The sequence below is a fragment of the Triplophysa dalaica genome, chromosome 9 (assembly GCF_015846415.1).
Source record: "Triplophysa dalaica isolate WHDGS20190420 chromosome 9, ASM1584641v1, whole genome shotgun sequence".
Lineage (NCBI taxonomy): Eukaryota > Metazoa > Chordata > Actinopteri > Cypriniformes > Nemacheilidae > Triplophysa > Triplophysa dalaica.
The window spans coordinates 15,009,762-15,030,635 of record NC_079550.1 but is presented as its reverse complement, the minus strand read 5'-3'; the positions used below and the strand labels follow the sequence as shown (position 1 = coordinate 15,030,635).

General features: G+C 40.1%; 1 long non-coding RNA gene across 2 annotated transcripts; it reads left to right on the top strand.

Moving 5' to 3' along the window:
• Positions 1-500: 500 nt before the first annotated feature.
• Positions 501-8,013, top strand: LOC130429008 (uncharacterized). Of its 2 annotated transcripts, none has more exons than XR_008907523.1 (5): positions 501-953; positions 2,905-3,247; positions 4,536-4,736; positions 6,035-6,185; positions 7,198-8,013. It is a non-coding gene; the product is annotated as an uncharacterized LOC130429008 (long non-coding RNA). The 2 variants fall into 2 exon arrangements; XR_008907522.1 differs by having other exon boundaries at positions 2,905-3,251.
• The last annotated feature ends 12,861 nt before the right edge of the window (positions 8,014-20,874 follow it).

The window sequence follows — 20,874 nt, the reverse complement described above, 5'->3', positions numbered from 1 at the left end:
GCTGGGGAGCTGCGAATCTATCATGGCCAACTGCAGCCTGCCAGCCAAACACACATGCAGCACAACACATTGAGTTAGAAGGCTGTTGAATAGTGTTAGGCCCATTTTACACTTTTTGTATAAACAGCACAGAGAATGCACTGCGTGCATTTGATGCATACTCCAATTAATTTTACATTGACCAATTTCAATATACTGTGTTAACTCAATGTAGTGTTCCAAAATTCATTTTTATCATTTGTTTCTGCTTGTTGTGTAAAACAGGTTTGATATGAAAGGAATGGCTGCATCTTTGGTAGAGCTGGAGAATGAAACCCAGTTTTGAGGAGTATGCAAAAGCTACTGAGGTGGGTGTGCGGGGTGGGCGAGAGAGGGGCCGCGCCTGCCTCGTGTCGGGGACAGAGGGGGGGCATTAATCATTATTGGCGCACACCTCCGTCTATGCCGCACCCTGACGGCTCTTCCACCCCTGACATAAATCATAATTCCTCCACAATAGATCCCCTCTCCAGCATGCTGCGGAAAAGTCTGCTACTCCTATTGATTTTCCCTTTTTTCCCCCCTGCCTTCCCTATCAGCACCTGCACCCCCTCCCCATGTCCACTGTCACCTCTGCCAAGTCATTAGGAAACATAACTGATATGATATTCATAGAATACTAAATAAACTTTACGAGGAGACGCCGTTGCATGTTCCACCTCCCCTCACCCCCACCCAACCTTTTGATGCATGAGAAGCATGTGTGAAAAAACAAAACTAATGATATAAAAATTACAAAGCACGCTCTGTGCTATTACACCTCTATTGATTTGTTTTTGAGGTGCACCTAGGCTTATAAAAGTTGCTGGAGGAGATTAGAGAGAGAGAGAGAGAACCTACAAAGGAAGAACAGAGACTGAGACAGAATAAAAGAAAAGAATATGCTTTGTTCACAGATCTGCGCCAGAATTACAGTAAGTGTCAGTTTTTGTTGCTGGGTCCAGAAGTGCCTGTGGTGTTTTGACTCAGAAAACGACTCATGAACCTTCACCACAAAGTGACCCCTCTGTTTAACCTCACAATCCATTGCATAATTCTGATTCATTTTTACAAATATCTGCCTTTGTTTTGCAATTATATTGAGACATGTATAAAAAACATTTTGATCCTAAAGCACATTAAGTGCAGTGGTGTAGTCCAGTTTTTTTGTTGTGAGCACCCCCTCCAGCCAACTCACCCGTCCCAGATCTACAACCCATGAGCATCATCACATTCACGAATGCATAGTGTATGCATCTATATGTAATCAAGAGCATTCTGTAAGATTTATTGCTGGCAAGATTTTAATAGCCAATGACAGCTGCAGGGACTTGCTGGTTTTGTTCATCACTGTCTCTCAGCCAGTTAAGAGTCACATCTAGCTTTAGATGGTATATATAGGCTATACAAGCACAGGTTTTATCAGCTGGCAATTTTCAATGCACATTTGTGATCTAGGCGAAAACCCAGTTATAAAGGCATTTATTTTTTATGTACTTCATAAACCCACTCTACTCATTTTTTTTAGACATTGAGGTACATAAATTCTAGTGGGCTCCATTTAAAATACCATTATGAATCTCACATTTTTCTATTGCAAAATAAAAAAAAAACGTAATTAAAGGGTGTTCTATTGATTCCCATCTGCATCTAGTGTGTTTTGAGCAGGGTTCTATTATTTTTTTCAGCTTGGCAACCGACTAAATGTAAAGAATGTCCTGTGAAAGTTTAATCTTTAGATTTTGATTTAGTTTGATTTTGACGGACTGAGGCCACGCCTAAGACTTACAGTAAATCATATTGAAATAAATGGTTAAAATCAAACTCTGATGCTCGTCACTAATGATAACTAGATTTTTTGCCTAGTTTTCACACACTGGGTCACACTTATGACTGCAAGTAACGCCTATTATTGACATTGATAGTTAAAGGCGGGATGTCCGATTTCTCATAGCCGTTGTTAATGTTCAAATAGAAAACAGACACACCCCTACCCCCATCTTTCGCTTTCGTCAGCGCTCGGCTCGACTAATGTCCATCCTGTGCACTGTGCACCATACTGCTGATTGGCTACAAGGTTGTTTCGGTACTCGGCCCGACTTAGTCTAAACAAGCATTGTTCTGAAATCGGACACCCTGCCTTTAACTATGATAATAAACAATAAACATTAGTGCAGTTTGAACCAGTTGCACTTATAGATTGCTGGCTGTGTCTCTAGCCTGACTTTCACATGGCTGGCCAGAAGTTCTCATCTCTTATCATCCAAAATAATTATGAACATTGAAGAATACGTTTTCTCTCCCTTTCTCCTTCATTTATTGTTTGTGAAGTGACTAGTTAGATACAATTTATTATGCCTTACAGTTATGTTAATGATATCAGATAAATTCATTTTATTAAAGAATACGCAGTGGTTTTAAATGTTTTATTGGTAACACTAATGCACCTTTTAATGCATTGTAATGTCTTATAAATAATTGTTATTACAGTTAATCTATTGTAACACTTAGCAATTCATTGTTACACTAAACATTTTAACTTGGTTATAATTCTGTACAACTACAGATAATGCATTACAACACACAATATGAAGAATTACAATGCATTTTACCCTTTAATAACTCTTTATAATGCATGGTACATACATGCTTCAAGGAAAGTGTAACCGTTTTATTGTCCGTCAGAGTTTGGAAGGAATGCGGGAGACCTGGCTTAAGGGAACCCTTGTCTGTGAAACCTGGCCTTAAGAATTAAATAAGTATTTGCAGACAGGTGTGACACCTGTGGATGATTCCGGTTCACTTTTTAGAACATCAGCCCATTCTTAACGCATTCCTTGATTGCTGTTTTCCTATTTATCATTGCCCTCGTTTCTCTGCTGGCAGGATCCACGTGGATGTTGCAAGCACTTGACATGGAAGCAATTCAGGCGACGCGGGCTGAGGCCTGGCCGGGATTAAAGCTTGGGTGGAGGGATATTAATGTGAAGCGGAGGGGACAAGGGCGCTCCCGTCCAATTACTCTGTACCTAGTCGCCGCCATCCGGCCGCAAAACAACAGAGGAGGAAAGGATTAATTGCCTTGGACTCTGCCCCCACTACAGGCCCAATTATGGAAACATATTGGCTCCCAGTGTTGCCACAGACACTGCTGTGCTGGGATATTGTGTGAAATTTCTAACCGTTTCCAGAGGTCAGGACGAGTGGACTGAAGCAGAGGCTGAGAAAAGTGGGTATGTGTGTGTGTGCCCGCATGTTATCTCGGGTAGCAGCTTGTTGATGTGACCTGTTATGGGTGTTGGGGATAGAACTTTGTGACAGAAAGGAAAACAAATACAATTTGAACTGTTTTGTCCAACTGTGACTGTTTTTGTCTTTTGAAGGTTTTACTTGTTGGGTCGAGTAATACTAGAGTAAAACTGTTTTAAACTACAACCCTTTTTTATAATGAAAATTCATACGTAGTGATGTTACTGTTGCTCTTAAAGTGATAGTTCACCCCAAAATGAAAATTCTTTCTTCTGCAGATCACAAAAGAAGATATTTTGAAGAATGTTGGTAACCGAACAACAGCGGTACCCATTCACTTCTATAGTATGAACTCAAAACCAATGCCTAGTCAATGGGTGCTGTAACCCATAACACCACCTAATATTTTTAAACTTTAAAACATTTTTTATTTGTCTACCATTCATTCTACTATTCATCCGGTAATAATCATTGGCTCCACCTCGACAAGAGCATCCTAGAAAATCAATAAGTTTACTCTAAATGGTGCGGACCTTAAGCACTTTCTTTCTTACCCTACCTTTTATCTGTATTGATAGGTGAGGAAGATATTTCAAGAGAAGCCATTATAGTATTTTCTAATCATGGAAGGCTGTTCTTTGTCTCCGGATTGTGAAGACATTGTTGCTTCACAAATAGAACCCACGCTGAACGCACTTTACTTGGCATGTTGAATGATGCAGACTCCACGAATCCTGAATTAAATTGGCTCTTGATCAATCTGATATGTCCTCTCCTGTTTCAAAGCAATATGAATCCAATGAAACTCAAATTAAGTCATACATCCCACCCGGAATCACCGGATGGGTGACTGGTGAGAAAAAAATACAGCAGGGTGAGAAAATAGCCGGGAATGAGAAAGGCCAGGAGATGAAGGAGAGAAAGCATTGCCCGGGCTGTGGTGCATTAGGCCTGTCCTTTAGTGTGCGTAAGAAAATATTGCGGGGATGAGATCCCTGTGTCGCCTCTGTGCCTTCAGCTCATTGTGCAGACGGGTCAAGCCCAGAGTAAATCAGCCTGCGCTCCCCGGGCCCAATTTCCCCAGAGAGCTCCATCCTAGACCCACTCAAATCGAGTAGGCTGCCCGACTTTCAGAAAGGAAATCAAGGAGACTCAACAGTTGTGGACAGCATTCCTCTCAGCTGAATATAATGGAATTTAGTGAACTTTTCTGTTTATTTGTCGCAGGAGATGCACATTGTTTTTCTTCTCTTCTTCTTTTTTTTTAGAAAACAAGCCAATTGAGTTGCAACGTGTCCCACACCTTAACGCGTGGAGGAAAGCAAAAACTTGGGTCTGTGGAATTGATGTTTGCGCACCTGCAGAGCCATGGCGATGGCTGCCGTTCAGACACTCTCCCAGCGTTCTGCAGCTTCGGTGACTAAGCACCCTCTCCTCTTGCCCTCGCCCTCCTCCATGCATACCCTAATGTGAGTAATGTTTCTCCTCAAACTCCTCTGTTATAAATGGAGTGCCACTCCGCACAATGGTAAAGTCAGGGCTCGTATTGATTAACTCTCGTCATCGACTCCCACTTCCATGATTTATGATTGTCTGTTATTTTTGCATTAGCAATCAAATTCGTCTTGTCTTTCTTGACTTCGGTCTGGCTGAGCAAACAGTAAACATTTTTAGCTTGCATGGCAATGCTCCCTGCGCTGGCCCATTAAACATGCTGCTCTCAAAGACTGCTCCCGGGGGTCCCTCAATGGCCCTTCAAGGGCCAAAAAAGTACAAAAAGTACTTATTCTTGTGTTTGATATTGAACAAATGTTGCTTAGAGCACTATTGTGCTTGTGTTTGAAACACAAAAGCACATATATACTACTTCTTGAATGATAATGAAATGTGAAGTAATTCTCTTGTCGGTATTGCAGCATTCTAAAGCATTGTTTTGTGTGTATAGCATGAACCTTCTGTTTTCACAGGATTTCTCCAGGGTTATGCTATTCATTTTTTGCACAATCGCATATTAATTGTATTTTGTATCATTGTATCGTGAGCTTTGTTCATTCATTTATTAATGTTGACAAAATGTTAAATGCTCCCTCATTTGGAGTTGGTTTGATAAAAGCATCTGCTAAATGAATGAATGTAAATATAAATATAATTTATTTGTGTGTTTGTTAAATACAAAAACATAATTGTTAAATTATTTTCATTTTGTGTTTTTAAAAGATTTTGTTCAATGCACAGTATCTATCCAATAGTGTTGATAAATGAATTGTTGTTAAATCAGTATTAGAAAATATGGGACTTGTTGGTCAGGTTTCATTCTAAGGTAATGTCAGATGTACACTTGTAGCTTATTCGATTTTTTTTACATAAAGTGATGACACAACAGTCTTTTACACCAGCAAAGTACATGGTAGAACCCCACTTTAGCAAATTTGCATGATATTGGGCATTTGTAAAACTTGAGTAATATAAAACGGGGAAAATTGTTTCGAAACTGAACTACGGTTGTTTCTCTAAAAAAGACAAAAATGAAAGTCCGGGAGACGCCCGTAGTCCTAATGTCTATAGTTTGCCTGTCTATTCATGATTCGGCTTTGAAAATAAAATAGGACCTGACTGCAAGGCTACGATCGGAGATCACTTTAAACACAGTGTCCACTGCTGTCAATTTAGAAGACTGCCTATTTCCCTCCAAACCAGATCTAGAAAATGTCAAGGTACACAGCGATAAGTAATAGTAACCTCTTTTCTTCTCTGCCTTTTTTCCTAGACACCTGGCTCTTTAGCCTGCGGCATGAAGCGATAATAACAGCAGTGAGTGAGGGGTGTCCGGGTGAAGGAGGGTCCCTTCACGTAATGGGCGAGGGCTGTCTGCTCCCGTGGACCCTCTGTTCCAGCTTCATTGAGATTCCATTAGGACGGTGAGAGTGTGCTGCCCCCCCGGTTTGGCTGACACTTGCGCGGGATCACGACAAATTGGCTCTGTCATAGTGGACAATTTTGAGATGAGAAGTAAATTAAACATGTAATCACAAAAGGAGGCGCTTTGTGAAGTTCTGGCTCCGCGCAGCCATCAGGGCAATCCGTGTCAACTCGTAGCTCGTTTTCTGTCTTCATTCCCTTCAGACTGTTTTCAGGAACCGGTGTCAGACGCAGAAGCGGACGGAGTGCTGCACTTGAACCCCAGTAATGGCTTTGAATTGCGTTTGAAACACTCCTGAAGTATGACGTTTCATTTCTCGGTGAAGAACTGGATAAAGGCGCTCTACTTGCGTGGTGCACGAGGACAATATCAAATGTTTTGGCGTGTGCTTACAGGTATCTGGTATTGCAGAACCTACTTGGCCGTGGTATCGTTTTTGTGTGATTTCAAGGCCAGATCCTATAATCAATGGCTGAGCGCTGGCTTAAGCTCGCCGGAGAGCCTGCAGCATAGCGCTGAGCGTGTTCGCGGCAAGCGGAGGAAGCAGCAGGAAATGTTCACGGCTGGTGAAAAATTAAGTCCCGTCGGTGTAATTCAGCAGCGCACTGATAGCATCAGGCTTCAGTTGGCTGTATCAGGCAGGTATTACCACCCACCGACTGTAATCACTAATGAAGCCGGCAGTGAGTTTATAACGCGCTAAATGATGCGGTCCACTCCAGATAAACACATCCTAAATAAACGATTTGGGTGGTAATTGCACTCTGCCAGGGCCCCGTTAATAGAGTCAACTCGGCTGATGAGAGGGTTAACTTCTCTTCCGAAGGAGCCTCTCACTGGCTCATTGCACTCTCATTTCTACGGAGATCTTGGCATTCCCCTGGTTATCAGTGTACTTAAAAAGAAAACCTAATTAGACCAAAAAAGGCCCTTTTTTCTTTTTCTCTAATTAGGTCCTTAACATAATTAGCAGGTAATGTTAATAACCCTCTTTTAAACTCTATTAAAAGGCTGTTGGGGAGTAAGTGGTTGAGGAGGATGTCCTGCGCCGAGCCACGGGTCCCTCGGTGGGCGGAAGCAGGAGACCAGGAGAGGCATGCTGGGACTTCAGTTCATCAGTGTTGGAGTGCCACTGCATTATAGCGCGGGCCCCACAGGGGCCTCCTCATCATCAGACTGGAGGCCCGGTGCATTAATATCACCCCCTCCCCGACTTTTCAGTACCGGGTCTTCATCGGGGCAGTCTACAAAACAATGGCTGATTCAAACCGAGGCCAGCATTTCAGCTACATTAACAATGTAGCCGCTGCTGAAGCATGGGTTGAATTAGAATCCACCAGGGGGCATTGTGTCTTCAGTAATGTTCTCGCAAATTACCGTAGCGAGGACTGGGACCACTGTGGCTAATGTGACTCCAGTGAAATATTTATATGGGTTTTGGGAAGTGCTCTAGGTTCCAGTGAGTGGTCTGTTGGCTTCGGTGAGGAGGAGGAAGATGAGGAAGAACCTGCCGTCGACCAGAAGAGCCCAGTCCTCGTCTTTAATTAAGTATCTGAAACATCAATTTAAATGTAAATATCGGTGGCGCAGCTCCACTCATGCGTAAATTAGAGCGTTGGCCCGGCACATTGCGCTCTCTCTCCCAAGTCCCCGCTCACTTACTCTGACATCTGCTCACATCTGCTGGGCCCCGGGCTTCCCCAACACACACACACAAATTAAAATCGGACTCATTCTTGTATCAGTCTAAATAGTTGCATTTACAAATGTTGTATGGAACATGTTATTTGCTTAGACTGGACATGTACATAATGTCACAACTTTTTGACTTCAAGGCCCTCTTCAACAATATTTGAAACCTCCACCCCACAATCTCTACCCAATAAAATGTATAATATATTAATCAATTGTAACCAAATTTTGTGTGTAGGATCAAGCACTCAAAATTGACATCCGTATTTAGCCTCATTGTATATATGGCCTAAGAGGGACTTGGCTTCCTTACTGCCGTTATCATGATGATACTAGTTGTTCACCATGGAGCTGTCTCATAACCTGTCCCAGTGAGTAAGTATGTACTTTCTGCCTTTTTATAGTGTACTTCATTACCAGTATGGTCAAAGCATAGTACAGGTGTATCTTTTTATCTGACTTTTGGGTGTTGTCTGAGCAGCTATAAGTTTTATTTTCAGACTGATGAATGGTCCTGTATTCTGTCTGGCATGCACACATGATCTTAATTCACAAGACCGTTCGTTGACATGCATCTTTAACATGGTTGCTGTGTACTGTAGCTTCTCTTTAGCGTGGCACTAGTATTTGCTCCTATCATGGCAAGTGTTTTGCTAACAGTGTTTGTTGTAAGTCTGTACTGCGTTATAGAATTTGTTTAACTGACTAAGAATAATGAGAATCAACACGCACAAGTTGCTAAAAGGTTTGTCAGTCTGGCTTGCCTTCGCAGGTTGCCAGATCCTCTTAGAACGTGTGCCATGACATTTGAGCTCTAGTGTGAAGGCTGTGGATTGGAACAGTGAGAGAGAAACGTACTCCCCCACACATGGTAGAATTCCCTATTCTGGTGAACCCAGCACAAGACATCCAGCAAAACACACTTTTTATTTGTGACAAAGGTACAGTGTAATTTTCCCTAGTTTATACAATAAAAGTCCTCAAACTTCTCTTCTTTGGGAACCTAGGCAAACATGCTCATTCAGCATATTGTTGCTGTCCTTCCGAAACCTTGGATGTCCAAATTCCCTGATTTGAAGGAAACGGGAAAAAAAAATATTTTGATACTGTGTTCTTAAAGGTTACAAGCACTTTTGAAAACTTTTCATGGATTAGATATTTGCAAAACCCAATGGCAAACATAAAGGGTGACTAATAATAATGATTTATGGCAAAATATAAAAAAGATGAAATATGGAGATACAAGGTTTCAGAAGGAATAATGTGATATGTAGTGTTGTTTTAATGAGTTCAATGAAGGTGACATGTGAATTTAAATAATGTCAAGTTAATTATCAAGTTTTTTTTAAAAAGATTTTCAAGGACAGTCATGATGAACTAGAGAAATATCACCAACAAACACCTTAGTACAAATAAAGTGCACATTTAAATTTTTGGTCAAACCTTAAGGTCCAGTGTAAGTTTTTGGAGGATTGATTGACAGAAATGTGTAATAATATACATAACTATGTCTTCAAAGGTGTATAAAGACCTATAACGAAGTGTTATGTTTTTTATTCATTTACAATGAGCTTTTTCTATCTACATACACCACGGGTCCCCTTACATGGAATTCACCATGTTGTTTCTACAGTAGCCTTAAACTGACAAACTGCTCTACAGTGCGCGTGTCTTAAATACGTTATCTCCTGGAAAGAAACGAAAACGTGACTTAGATTTGTGTCAGCCACTGTAGACCTTCGAAATGGAGGTGTGGAGTGAACTGTTGGTTGCGCCAAATTTCATCCAATGGACCTTTAAAGAAGCGTGTTCGCCCAGCAAGTTTAAATGAACCTCTTCTCTGTGTCACGGTTCTGCCTATCTTGTTTGGCTTATTCTTGGTCTTGAGGCAGAACCAAAACAGAATTCCCTGTTTCATGTGGGGAGAGAGATTTTGGACCTTTTGGGCTTCCATACTCTCCCCGAGTCTCGTCTGTGTTTCCCGCCATTTCGTGTCATTAGCTTCCCCTTAGTGTTTCATCTGTGTCACCTGTCCCCTATTAATTATCCTGTCATTGTCTCCCTTTAAGAGTCCTCTTGTTTCATTGTCTTGTGCGGTTCATTGCGTTTGCTTGTGCTTGTACGTATGCTATTTGCTATTTGCTGTTCCTGTTTCCTGTTCCTGTTCCGTGTCAAAGTAAGTGTAGTTTAGTCAGTGTTAGTGTTTTGTATCAAGTGTTTGTTTTATCAGTTTAGTTAGTTAGTGTCCTTGTTCGTTGTATAAAGTTATATATATACCTGTCCTGTTTTTTCCCCCACGTGGGTTTTGTTTTACCTGTTTGGTTAGTCTTGTTATTTGTTAAATAAATCTGTTAACCCCTTCACCTCCTTGTTTGTTCCTGCCTCTGCCTGCAATTGGGTTCTAACCATGAGTATTCATGACACTCTGCTTCTAGCGTTTTGATCCTTCATCAGTGTCATGGCTCGCCCACCTCACCCTGTCTGTTAGGCCATTAAGACACACCTCATAAAGACCGGGCAGGAGAGGACGTAATGATTTAATGGGGCTACAGGGGACGGACGGCTCTCCTTATGACCCCCCGAGGACCCTCCCTCGCCCTGCCCGTGTCCCTGCGTCCTAATAGCATAACAGTGGCCGAGCGAGCACACGGGAGGCTGTTCCACCTCTTAGTTCCCTGTAACCTGCGGCTGAGCTGATTAAACAGCTAATATTCAATCGCCCGAGAGGAGCCTGCAGTGGAGAAAAATGGAAAGTTTGAGGAAAAGTGGGGAGGGGTTTCATAATGATATCTTTTGTGCTCCTTCTTTCGATCGCCATAATCTCCGTCATCTCATTAACTGGTGACACTCTTGTAATGACTTAAGAAAATCTTTACAGAGCTCACGGAGGCTTGACATTAAGTCAGTGCAGCGCTGCACTGTATTGAAAGGGTCTGTGTATGACACTGAGCTGCTAGTCTGGTCTAGAGTTAAGGGTATTAGAATGACACGTACACTCCGAGGAACAATGAGGTGCTGTCTCTCAAAGTGGAGATGTCATATCATCTACAGCTTCCTCATAATGTTGTGCTAATTCTGTGACTGAGGTTCAACAGCTTCTCCGGCCTTTTCATTATTGTGCTTCGCCGCTACCTGACAGGAGATGACAAAAGGAATGGCGTACGCTGTCGACTGACTGCTGAGGGCTGCCAAAACCTAGCCAGGCTGAAAATGCCCGTTTGCTTGGGTAATGACCTCTCTGGCCTTGTAATTAGACGATGGGGAATTTTGTAAGGCCAAAACAGAGATAAAACCAACAAAAAAAGACACGATGTCAATTGTCAACTCCATTCTAATGTATTCATTTGAAAAAAAGACTGAATTCCAAATCCTAGCTGGGAATTTGGCCTTGGTGGGCACGGGGTGCCTCGGGGGGAGCAAAGAGTGGTTGTCGACGTTGGGCGTGCCAGCCTGACACCGGTGCCCATTGGCAGCAGAATATGCTCAATGAGTATCACCCTGGCATGGTGAGCAATTCCCCTGTGTATTCAACAGACTGAGCTTTTTGCATGCTGGCATGGCTCCCTGCGCTCATTCTTAGTCAACAGGATTAGGGCTGCTTATTGCTGGCTCTCCGGGATCACCTATACTCCGCATTGTACACGCACAATGTTAGCTCACCAGTTTGGCCCACGACACGAATGTTATTTTCGTTTTTTCCTCTGCTGAATCAGGATGCTGATGAGGCTGGAATGGTGATGGAGCGAATCCGTCCCAGACTGAAATGACATTAGGCTTGAGTATATTAGACATGCCATTTAAAGCGTAAACGGAAACAAATAAATATTTCCATTTAGCCCTGATTAAAAGGCCATTTTAATTTGAGGGGTATTATGTGCTGCTAGCCAAACACATAGATTAATTTAGCTTTTTTAGGTTTTTTTATTACTTTTATAGTTTTAACTTCAAGTTTTAATGAGTATTTTTGAAATCGGCATTATATCGCAAGCACATTTTTTTGTTGACATTTGGAAGGGTATATAAAAGGGCTTGTGCATTAATTTTTTTTTTTATGTCATAGTTAGTTTTCTCATAAGTATGATTTTCTATTTGTTAGTTGATTGTAGGTGGTGTTGGGGGGTTCATTTAAATAGACTAATATCTGTGTAGTGCAGAATGTATCATCAACAGTTTTTTTTTTAGAAAAAGACTTATTCCCACAAGCTAAAAGTGTATTTGTCCACTTTCAAGAGTTCATTAATGTTGCCTTAAACACACATTGGCCAAAAGCCACAAAACTTAAAGTGAAAGTATGCAAATTCTGTCATCATTACCTCAGTTTGTTCCAAACCTGTATACATTTCTTTGTTCTGCCAAACACATTTGGAAGAATGTCAGTAACCAAACAGATCTCATCCCCCATTGACTTCCATAGTATATATTGTCCCTAATACTATGGCATTAAAGGAGGAATGAGATCTGTTTGGTTATTGACATTCTTCCAAAAATCTTCCTTTGTGTTTGGCAGAACAAAGAAATTGATACAGGTTTGGAACAATATGAGGGTGAGAAAACAATGACAGAATTGGCATTTTTGGGTGAACTATCCAATTACATTTTTATTTTATTAAGGTTTTTATAGGGTGATTTTTTTTTTAAATAGTCAAAGTAAAATGCTATTCTTTAGTATTTAGGTTGGTGGTTCTCAAACTTTTTATCCCGAGCCCCCTTTTATCAGTGTTTCCCCCCCTCATAAACAATTCATTACACAAAACTCTCAATCTTAGAATTTGAATCACACAAAATCATATTAAATCATACAATGCTTTATATAATTTATTAATGAATTCTGATGGTTGGTAGCCTTATTTCTCAGACGTTTGATTACACACATTTTATGATAAAATGTCATAAAACTGTGTCCCCCCAGGTTCAATTTGTCACAAATCTTTTTTAATGTAGTTCATATTTACTCAGTGACAAGATCTTAGTAAAATACTTAGAGCAAAAATATGTTAATAACTACTAGTTCTCTTTGCTGTACTCTGTATGCTGGAGGTAAATGTTATTGCAGGTATGTCACTCTTATGGAAATTGACAGCCCTGGGAAGGTACCCGGGCCGGATATAGAACAGGACTAACCTTTGTTTTTCTCTCAGCGTATATGGGTTAAATTGTGTCGAGTACCATTTGTGTCACATTTAAAATGTTAACGGTACAAAATGCCATTTACAAAATCAGGGTTTGCTCCTGAAAATTAATTCGACTTACCCCCGGATCTGGGCTCTTGTCTTCAGGCCAGTATTATGCTACCCTTTTGACAAAGAGTAATATTTAATGAATAAGACTATTAATAACGGCGGGGTCTCGAGGGGATATTTCTCAGTAACGGCTAGGCGCGGACAAGATTACGTATGGAAGGGGGAATTGTTAAGTTTCGGATTGTTTAATGCGTCCTACGAGGGAGGATGTGCTGTATTTTGAGCGGGTTATACGCTGCAGTCTTCCAGCTCTGTGTATTTATATTTTCTCATAACAAATACGTCTGCTTCTGTATTGTTGCTTTCAGTGTTTTTAAATCACTGTGTTATGGCAGGGGCTCTGCACAATGTAATACCATCTTTCATCGTAGTCCAGAGCCATTTGTCTTATATGTGTTTATGTGTTTGAGAAGGAGGGAGAGAGAGAAATTATGCCAGTCTATGTATTGTACACACTAGTCTTTTATTATGTCCATGAGCACATATCTGCCTGCATGCATTTCCATGTGTTTGTTCATCTGTGTCTGGATGACGATAATAATGATCACGTGACTTTAACTTAATGTCCCATGAAAATAGCAAAGAGCAGTTTAATTATAGACTACAGGAGAAATGAAGCCAGCAAAGTTGTTTTTTCACCCTAAACTATATATCATACAGAATTTCTCTCTCCTGAAATCAAATAGGATATTTTGTTGAGACGAAGAAATACAGATGCTTTGACTTTGTGTCACGCAGGCGCCGGGCGCTAAGCAAATTTCAAGGTGAGCAGGTACAAATCTCAGTAAATAATATCTATTCACTGTTGCATGTAGATGTCCCTCTCTCCCTCTCTATAGGGTAGAGATCATTTTCTTCATTCTAATTTTCTGCTCGGCAATTGATTTTGATAACATCTGATTGTAAGTGGTGATGGCGATGAACAACATCAGGGCATCCGTGCCATACGGCAAAATATTCTCATTTGGTGATCACAAGAATTGGAAACACTATCCGCTGTCTAGACAAGCGTGAAAATATAGAATGTGAGAACTGGGGCTGGCATTATATTTTTAGCCCGGCTTGAGTCGTAGCATCTTGTTTAGTCACGGTAGCGCCCGCTGACCTCTGCGTGTCCTTCACACAAAAGTGAAGAGCACCTTATAATTGCAGAGGGCGGCAGCTTAAAACTGCCAAATCATAAAAGCCAGAAGAGATCCAGTGAATTACGAGGAAATATGGCCTTCCTTTACAGCAAGGGCTGTGAATGAAGCCATTAAATTATGAGCAGTTTTTATGATGGGCCATTGAAAGGGGAATGCTTGTATATTGATGGTTCACAGGCTGTATCCCTCTTTCCCTTGTGCTGGGGAAGAGCTGACTAGAGGCCCCTGTGTAACTATTTTTCATGCATTTAATATATTAATTATCCGGTAAATGTTCCCTAGGCAGTGCTTGGGATACTGGAGAGTGACAGCTTTTCGATGAAGCTCCCCCACCAGCCCATCATGCAGCAGTGTATTACGTGGGAAAGGTTGGCTCGGGGTTAATGTAACTTTTTATTTGCTGATTTTTCATAGGCTGGGAGGGAAGTGAGGAGCAAGGCTAGTTTGGAAAAAAAGAGAGGGAATGAGAGGTGAGAGAAATGCTCCGGGAGGAAGACTGTGGCCAGAGATATCAGCTAGGAGGGCTGTTCTCCTTTTGTATACTGTTGTTGTTGTGTTGAAGTTAAAAGGAGTCCAGCCTAGCAACAGCAAAATATGAATGGGAAATCTGTCAAGAAAATGTCTGGTTCATTTTTCACCCCAAATTCAAAAGAAAGTAAACAGATATTATATTTTTATAGAGAAAATAGTGAGGTTTATGACACCCTCCAATTGCCAATAATATTGCACAATTTTTTATGATTTTAAAATGTACTATTTATAGGTATATGTGTTTAGGGAAAATTATCATTTTATTTTTATTCTGTGAAATACTAACAATTGTTTTCCCAAATCTTAATTAAAAATATTGTTTCTACATGCATTTATTTGCAGAAAATGAAAACTGTAGAAACAGATCAAAATAACAGAGAAAAATGCTGTGAATTTTTCACAACTTAAATACTGCATTGAAAACAAGTTCATATTCACTTTGAAGCTATACACAGGTAGTATTTGTATGAAGGAAAAGTTTGAAAACTTTTTTTATGTGACAACTTCATTTTTTCACAGTTTTTATCTTTTGTCTTGCTGTCAGTCTTTAACTTCGCTGTTGGATGGCTTTGTCACTCCTGAGGTTTGATATTGTTGAAATTCAACAGACACTGGACTGAAATGATCACAAACATCTAGAAATGCTGATCAAGTGAAAATTTGGAATGGTTTCCGCGGATTTATAAGTATTTCCCTGTATTTAGTTAAGTTGATTTAAATGAAGACACTGCTTTATTTGATCTTTTATCATTTAAAACAGTACAATACTGTGTATTATAGTGATCTAGTGAAAATTTCGAAGAACAATAAAAAAAACATTTGAAATTCTCAGAAAAATGGTTGAAAAAATGATCCTTAAATATATGCTTGGTAGTTTATGTAATTTGTTTCTTTTGATTTTGTCCGTTAGATTTTTGGATGAAATGTGATTTCCTGAGAATTCTCACCCATCCGTTTTTATAAACTGGCTATAACCTAACAACTGTTAAAAGCTCAGACTTTTGTTTTTGTTTAAGACCACTCTGAAAGAAAATCCAGTAATCCACCCCAAGTGATGCAGCATATAATGTAACCATTAGTGTAGACCTCTTCCATTTTCTGACAATTAGGATGCTGTGCTTTTTGATGGGAGAAACAGCTTTTTAATCACCATATGTAGCTCTGCTAATTCAGCTCCTCTGAAGTGCTGTCAACAAACAATTGAGTGAAGGGGTCTGAAGTGATCAAGTGTCTGTGGTCTCTAGGTGAACTTCTCATTTTCTGCACATTCCGGCATCTGTTTGAGTTAATTAGGCTGCCCTACATTCTCCTGATTGGATGTAAACATTAATATGGCAGAAAATGACTTTGTCGATGTTTACTGTTATGCTACGCTAAATTGATCGGCTATAGAAAGGCAGACGCCCGGGATTTGATTCCGGTCTGAAATAGCGTAAACGGAGTTGCATTTTTCATTGTTATTATTTTCGTAATAAGTCCTGTGGGTTTGATTTGTTACGGTTATTTTGAATTGATGTAATTTGGCTATCACAAGTAAGCCTGGTGAAGTATTTTGATGAATTTTTCCTCTTCAGTGAATGAAATACAGTAAGCGCATAGATCTGGTGGTCATACAGAGAGTGTCTTATAAATCACAGTGTGACGGACTGCACGGTTCAATATCTCATCGCTGCGCTCTGAACCCCGGGTTTCATGCATTGAGGCAACTCCTGGCTCTAGGAAAGTAAATACAGCATCTCTGAGCGAAACAGACGTCCATCCTATTTACATCAGCCTGCAGTAAGGTACGAATTTCACCCCCTTGACTGATGGAGAATGCGTTAATGTTATTTTGGCTGTAGTAGCATATTTATGTTTGTAGTGGTATTGAGAGCCTGCACGAGCGTGCGGGGGGTGATGGGGGGGTACGGGGTCTCAGCTGGGTTGTACAGTGCTTTATGACTCTGTCCTGTTTTAAACCGTGTGCCCTCCCTCCTCCTGCCCCCTCCCTGGCACCCGAGCGCAGACAGGGCCCATTAACCCCCGGATGCCTCTCACTGGGGCCAGTGTGTGCTTAAGCGTCGACGTTAGCGTAAACGATGTCCTCATGCCTCGAATGAGCTTTGCACAGTTTAATAGAGGTCTGCAGGTCCACATTAATACAGTGGGGCTGAAGAGGGCAAAGGGGCCATTCCCTGTGATGGGCTTCTGTCACATCTCTGTACTGGTGACACATTCAAGTCAGAGCTGAATTCTAGCAGATTGAAGCTTTGACACTATGACTCTTCTGCTAAGCTGCATAACATTCTTCTGTTTAACAGGATAAGACGGAACCAAGCATAAAGCTCTGGTTTAAAAATATATGTTTTCTAGGAATTTTGCATATGCAGTTCGTGTGGATTTTAAATTCAGTTGTCGCAATGTTGTTACTTTTATTTTAAAATGTAAATGAGTAGCTTGCAGGAAATACTTGACAAATTCTTTCAAGTATGATATCCTAATATTGATGATATTATAATTGAACGACTACATGGAATAGTATATATTTTTTATTAATCTGTAGGCCTATGAAGCTTTCCCACAGCTTCTAAACTTTCATATCTTATCTTCTCCTCAAAACACCTTTTCACCGTTCATTTTGCTCCATACACACACACTCTCTCTCTCTCTCTCTCTCTCTCTCTCTCTCCCTCTCTCTCTCCCTCTCTCTCTTTGTGTTTCTGGGCCTGCACAGCCGTCACTCTGAATTATTTTCAATGAGCTCCTTTATAGCATGCGCCAGATCTCGGCTCCAACCCATCACCGAGCGCCATGCCACAGAACGCGGTCTGCATTTCTATCAGCCCTGAGCCTTCTGTGTGCTATTAACCTCTCTCTCTCACACTCTCTCTCTTTTCCCTTTTTCTTCAGCACCTCTATTTCTGTTTCTCAATCTTTTTTCTTCCCATATCCACCTACCCCATTTTTTCTCTCCTTCCCCCCCTTTTCTCTCCTTTCTAACACGCCCTCCCTTTACCCTGCATGCTTCTCCATGACCTCTCTCTCTCTCTATCTCTCTCTCTCTCTTGCTTTAGAGCCCCTGCATCTGTTCTGACTGTTGCTCTGACCGGCAGTCTATACCCTCCTCTTCCACTAAGAGGTCTTATGATTTAATATTTTGTAAAAAACAGGACATTTACCAATGAAGGACAAATAAGAAAGACATGTCAAAAATAGAATTTACATACAGTATTACTTTATTTAAATTAAGTACCTGGCCGTAATTTGCACGTTCTGTGTTTTATATGTGTGGATGAAATATAGATTTTGGACACACTAAATCTGTTATGTATTCATTGTCATGTGACCTATATTTTGAAGTTAAAAAAACGTTCTCAGTTGTAGACAAGAATTTTATTTCAAAAACTCTACTACTCATTGTCACATAATTTCACATCCATTTTCACATAGTAGGCTATTTACTGTAGGATGCAGGGATGGTGCTAATTAATTCAAATTAATAACGTCTATGCTGATTTTTTAAATATCTAATTCTATTTTAGCTAAAAGAGCAAATAAACAGTTGCACTGTTATTGCCTGAAAAAAGGTTCATGCATGCAGATTTATGTTGCCACACTATATGTAAGGCGTCACAATGAAATATATTAAATTACAATATATTACATTCTTGAGTATTTAAGATTTTCAGCAATATTTTAAATGAATTATTATTTAAAACTATAACAAAGTGTGTGACAACTTGCCCCAATACAAAGATGACAGCAAGATTTTTGACATGTATGAAATATAGGCTATTCTTGCTGTGAGAAACAGTTAGTTCAAATCTACCTTCAGTATGATTTCATTGTGATCACCGTAGACCTATTGCAAACATTTTACTACATCAGATTTTGCTAATATATCTTGATAGCAGTTATGCCTTACGAACACTTTCTTCACTTTTCCATCAAACTGAAAGAATTGCTCAAACTCAACTCCACACTTAAGTGTCTGTGACAGCTCTGCTAACTGTTCTATAACCCCAGGGTAGGATTTCGCTTTGTACGGTGAAGTTTGATTGTCAAAAACAAGCAGAAATGAAAAGTTCACTCTTCTTTTTTTGTCTGAAAGGCTCCTGGGGTCATTGTCTTCTCTTATCAAAGCATTTTTAAATGAACAGAGACAGGGTGCCACACAACACAATTAGCCTGTATTACAGATGTACATTACTCCCCTCCCTGTTGAAGGCGTATTGTAGGTAATCTAGAACACAGTCACTGTTATCTGTTTAATGTGAAAATACATCTTACGGAACATGTCATGCTGCCCCAGGACCATTCAATTTCATCTCATCAGCGTACAAGGCAGTAATCCCATTCTGTGCGCCACCCCTTTTCCACAGCGAAGAATTGAGATTTTACCTGATCTTATGAAGTTAATTAGTTTGACAATATTTGATATTCCTGTCATCACATATTTCCCCAATCACAGTCTCCCCTAGAGGCTCCCATTTCTGCCCGAAGACTGCAGAGCCTGTCATTTCTAAGACACGCTCACACGATTGTCCATGGTCATGGCTTTGTGCTTTTCTGCTGAGAGTGCTTTTAATAATTTCTTTTACTCTTAAGAAATTTTCAACAGTGCGCAGCTACGGATTCATGTAATTAAAAGTACGAATTTTGATACTCACACGACAAATGATTCCTGGTTCAATCAGACGCCATTTAAGAGCATTTCTTTTTAAACACTGAACAGTTATAGAACAACATTTTTTTTAAATGTGTATGTTTTAATTATATATAAAAATATATCAAATGAAAATCACACTCAAATTGAACATTAAAAGTCCTACTTAGAAATGTTCTTAATCTCATTGAAAAAAGCAGCTTGGGTATTCTGCCAGAAATAATAACTTGTTTTTTTATGCAGGAAAATTTTTGCTTTAAAAGTTATAGCGGTGGATCATTTTGAACTATTACTTTTCAGAGAAGACGATCGTTTTTTTCACCAAATGCATTATAATTTCTCACTTCTGCTTTTTATGCTCAGATTTGTCTTAAGGATCCTAGTGTTGAGATACGGTAGAGAGACTGCTTTTAAACATGATTTATACAATACATCCACCACTGCGTGTTTAAACACTATTTGTCTTTTGTCTTAAACAGTCTTTGTGCATCTGAATCATATTTGTCTTTGTGAGAGATGGAACCACAAGGTGATTGTCTTCCCGTCATCGCTTGTGAGTTATTATTTGTTTTTATTATGTGTTTGTAGCTTTGACACTACCATTGTCATATATGAAGTCCAAAGCACATATTTATCCGTCTAAAGCAGCCGACAAGGGTTCGGTACATTAGGGTCTGTCAGGCTGGTTGAACAATTTGTCTGTCGCAGAGCAGAGCTTCCAAATAAATATAGTGGGAAAGGATCCTCTCTGTCGACTTTGTACGATATCAGTCAATATGGCTCAAAAACATAACATTGAAAAATAAAGTGCCGTAGAGGTTAGGTTAAGTACCACCACCTATTTATATCCATAAGTAACAACAGAACTGGCGATCCCAAGATGTGCTAAGGTGTAGGAAATTACAGAGTACACAAAAGACGGAGACGACAGAGAAGTCGCTTGTCAATAAAGCCAGTCATGATTATAGCAGATAGTGGTAACTGTTGCAAATAACACTCCCCCGTCTGAATCCTAGCGTTAAAAAACGTCTTCTCTCGTAATAACAGTTTACAGAGAAACACAGCACTGATACATAATAGCTGTGTTATAATTTGCTCTAACAACTCCAATTATGCCTCTTATTGATTCAGCTACACATTTAATAGGAACAGCCACACCTTTTGCATTACGAGTCATTAAAGGTGTTCAGCAGTGAAAATTTTAAATTGTGTCCTCCTCATTCGAGCTGGATGTGTCCCTGACAGCATAATTTTGGCTGCCATTTGGCCACAGTAAACATCACACAACAATCGTTTTTCTCTAACCTTTTCTTTCTTGCACAAAAGCGAGACAGGCTGCGTGAGAGAAAGCAAAACAACACAAAGGTAGAAAAGCTTGTTTTTGTTGACTGTATTTAAGTGGGTCAATTTTTGTAGTCTCCCGCTCATTCCTTT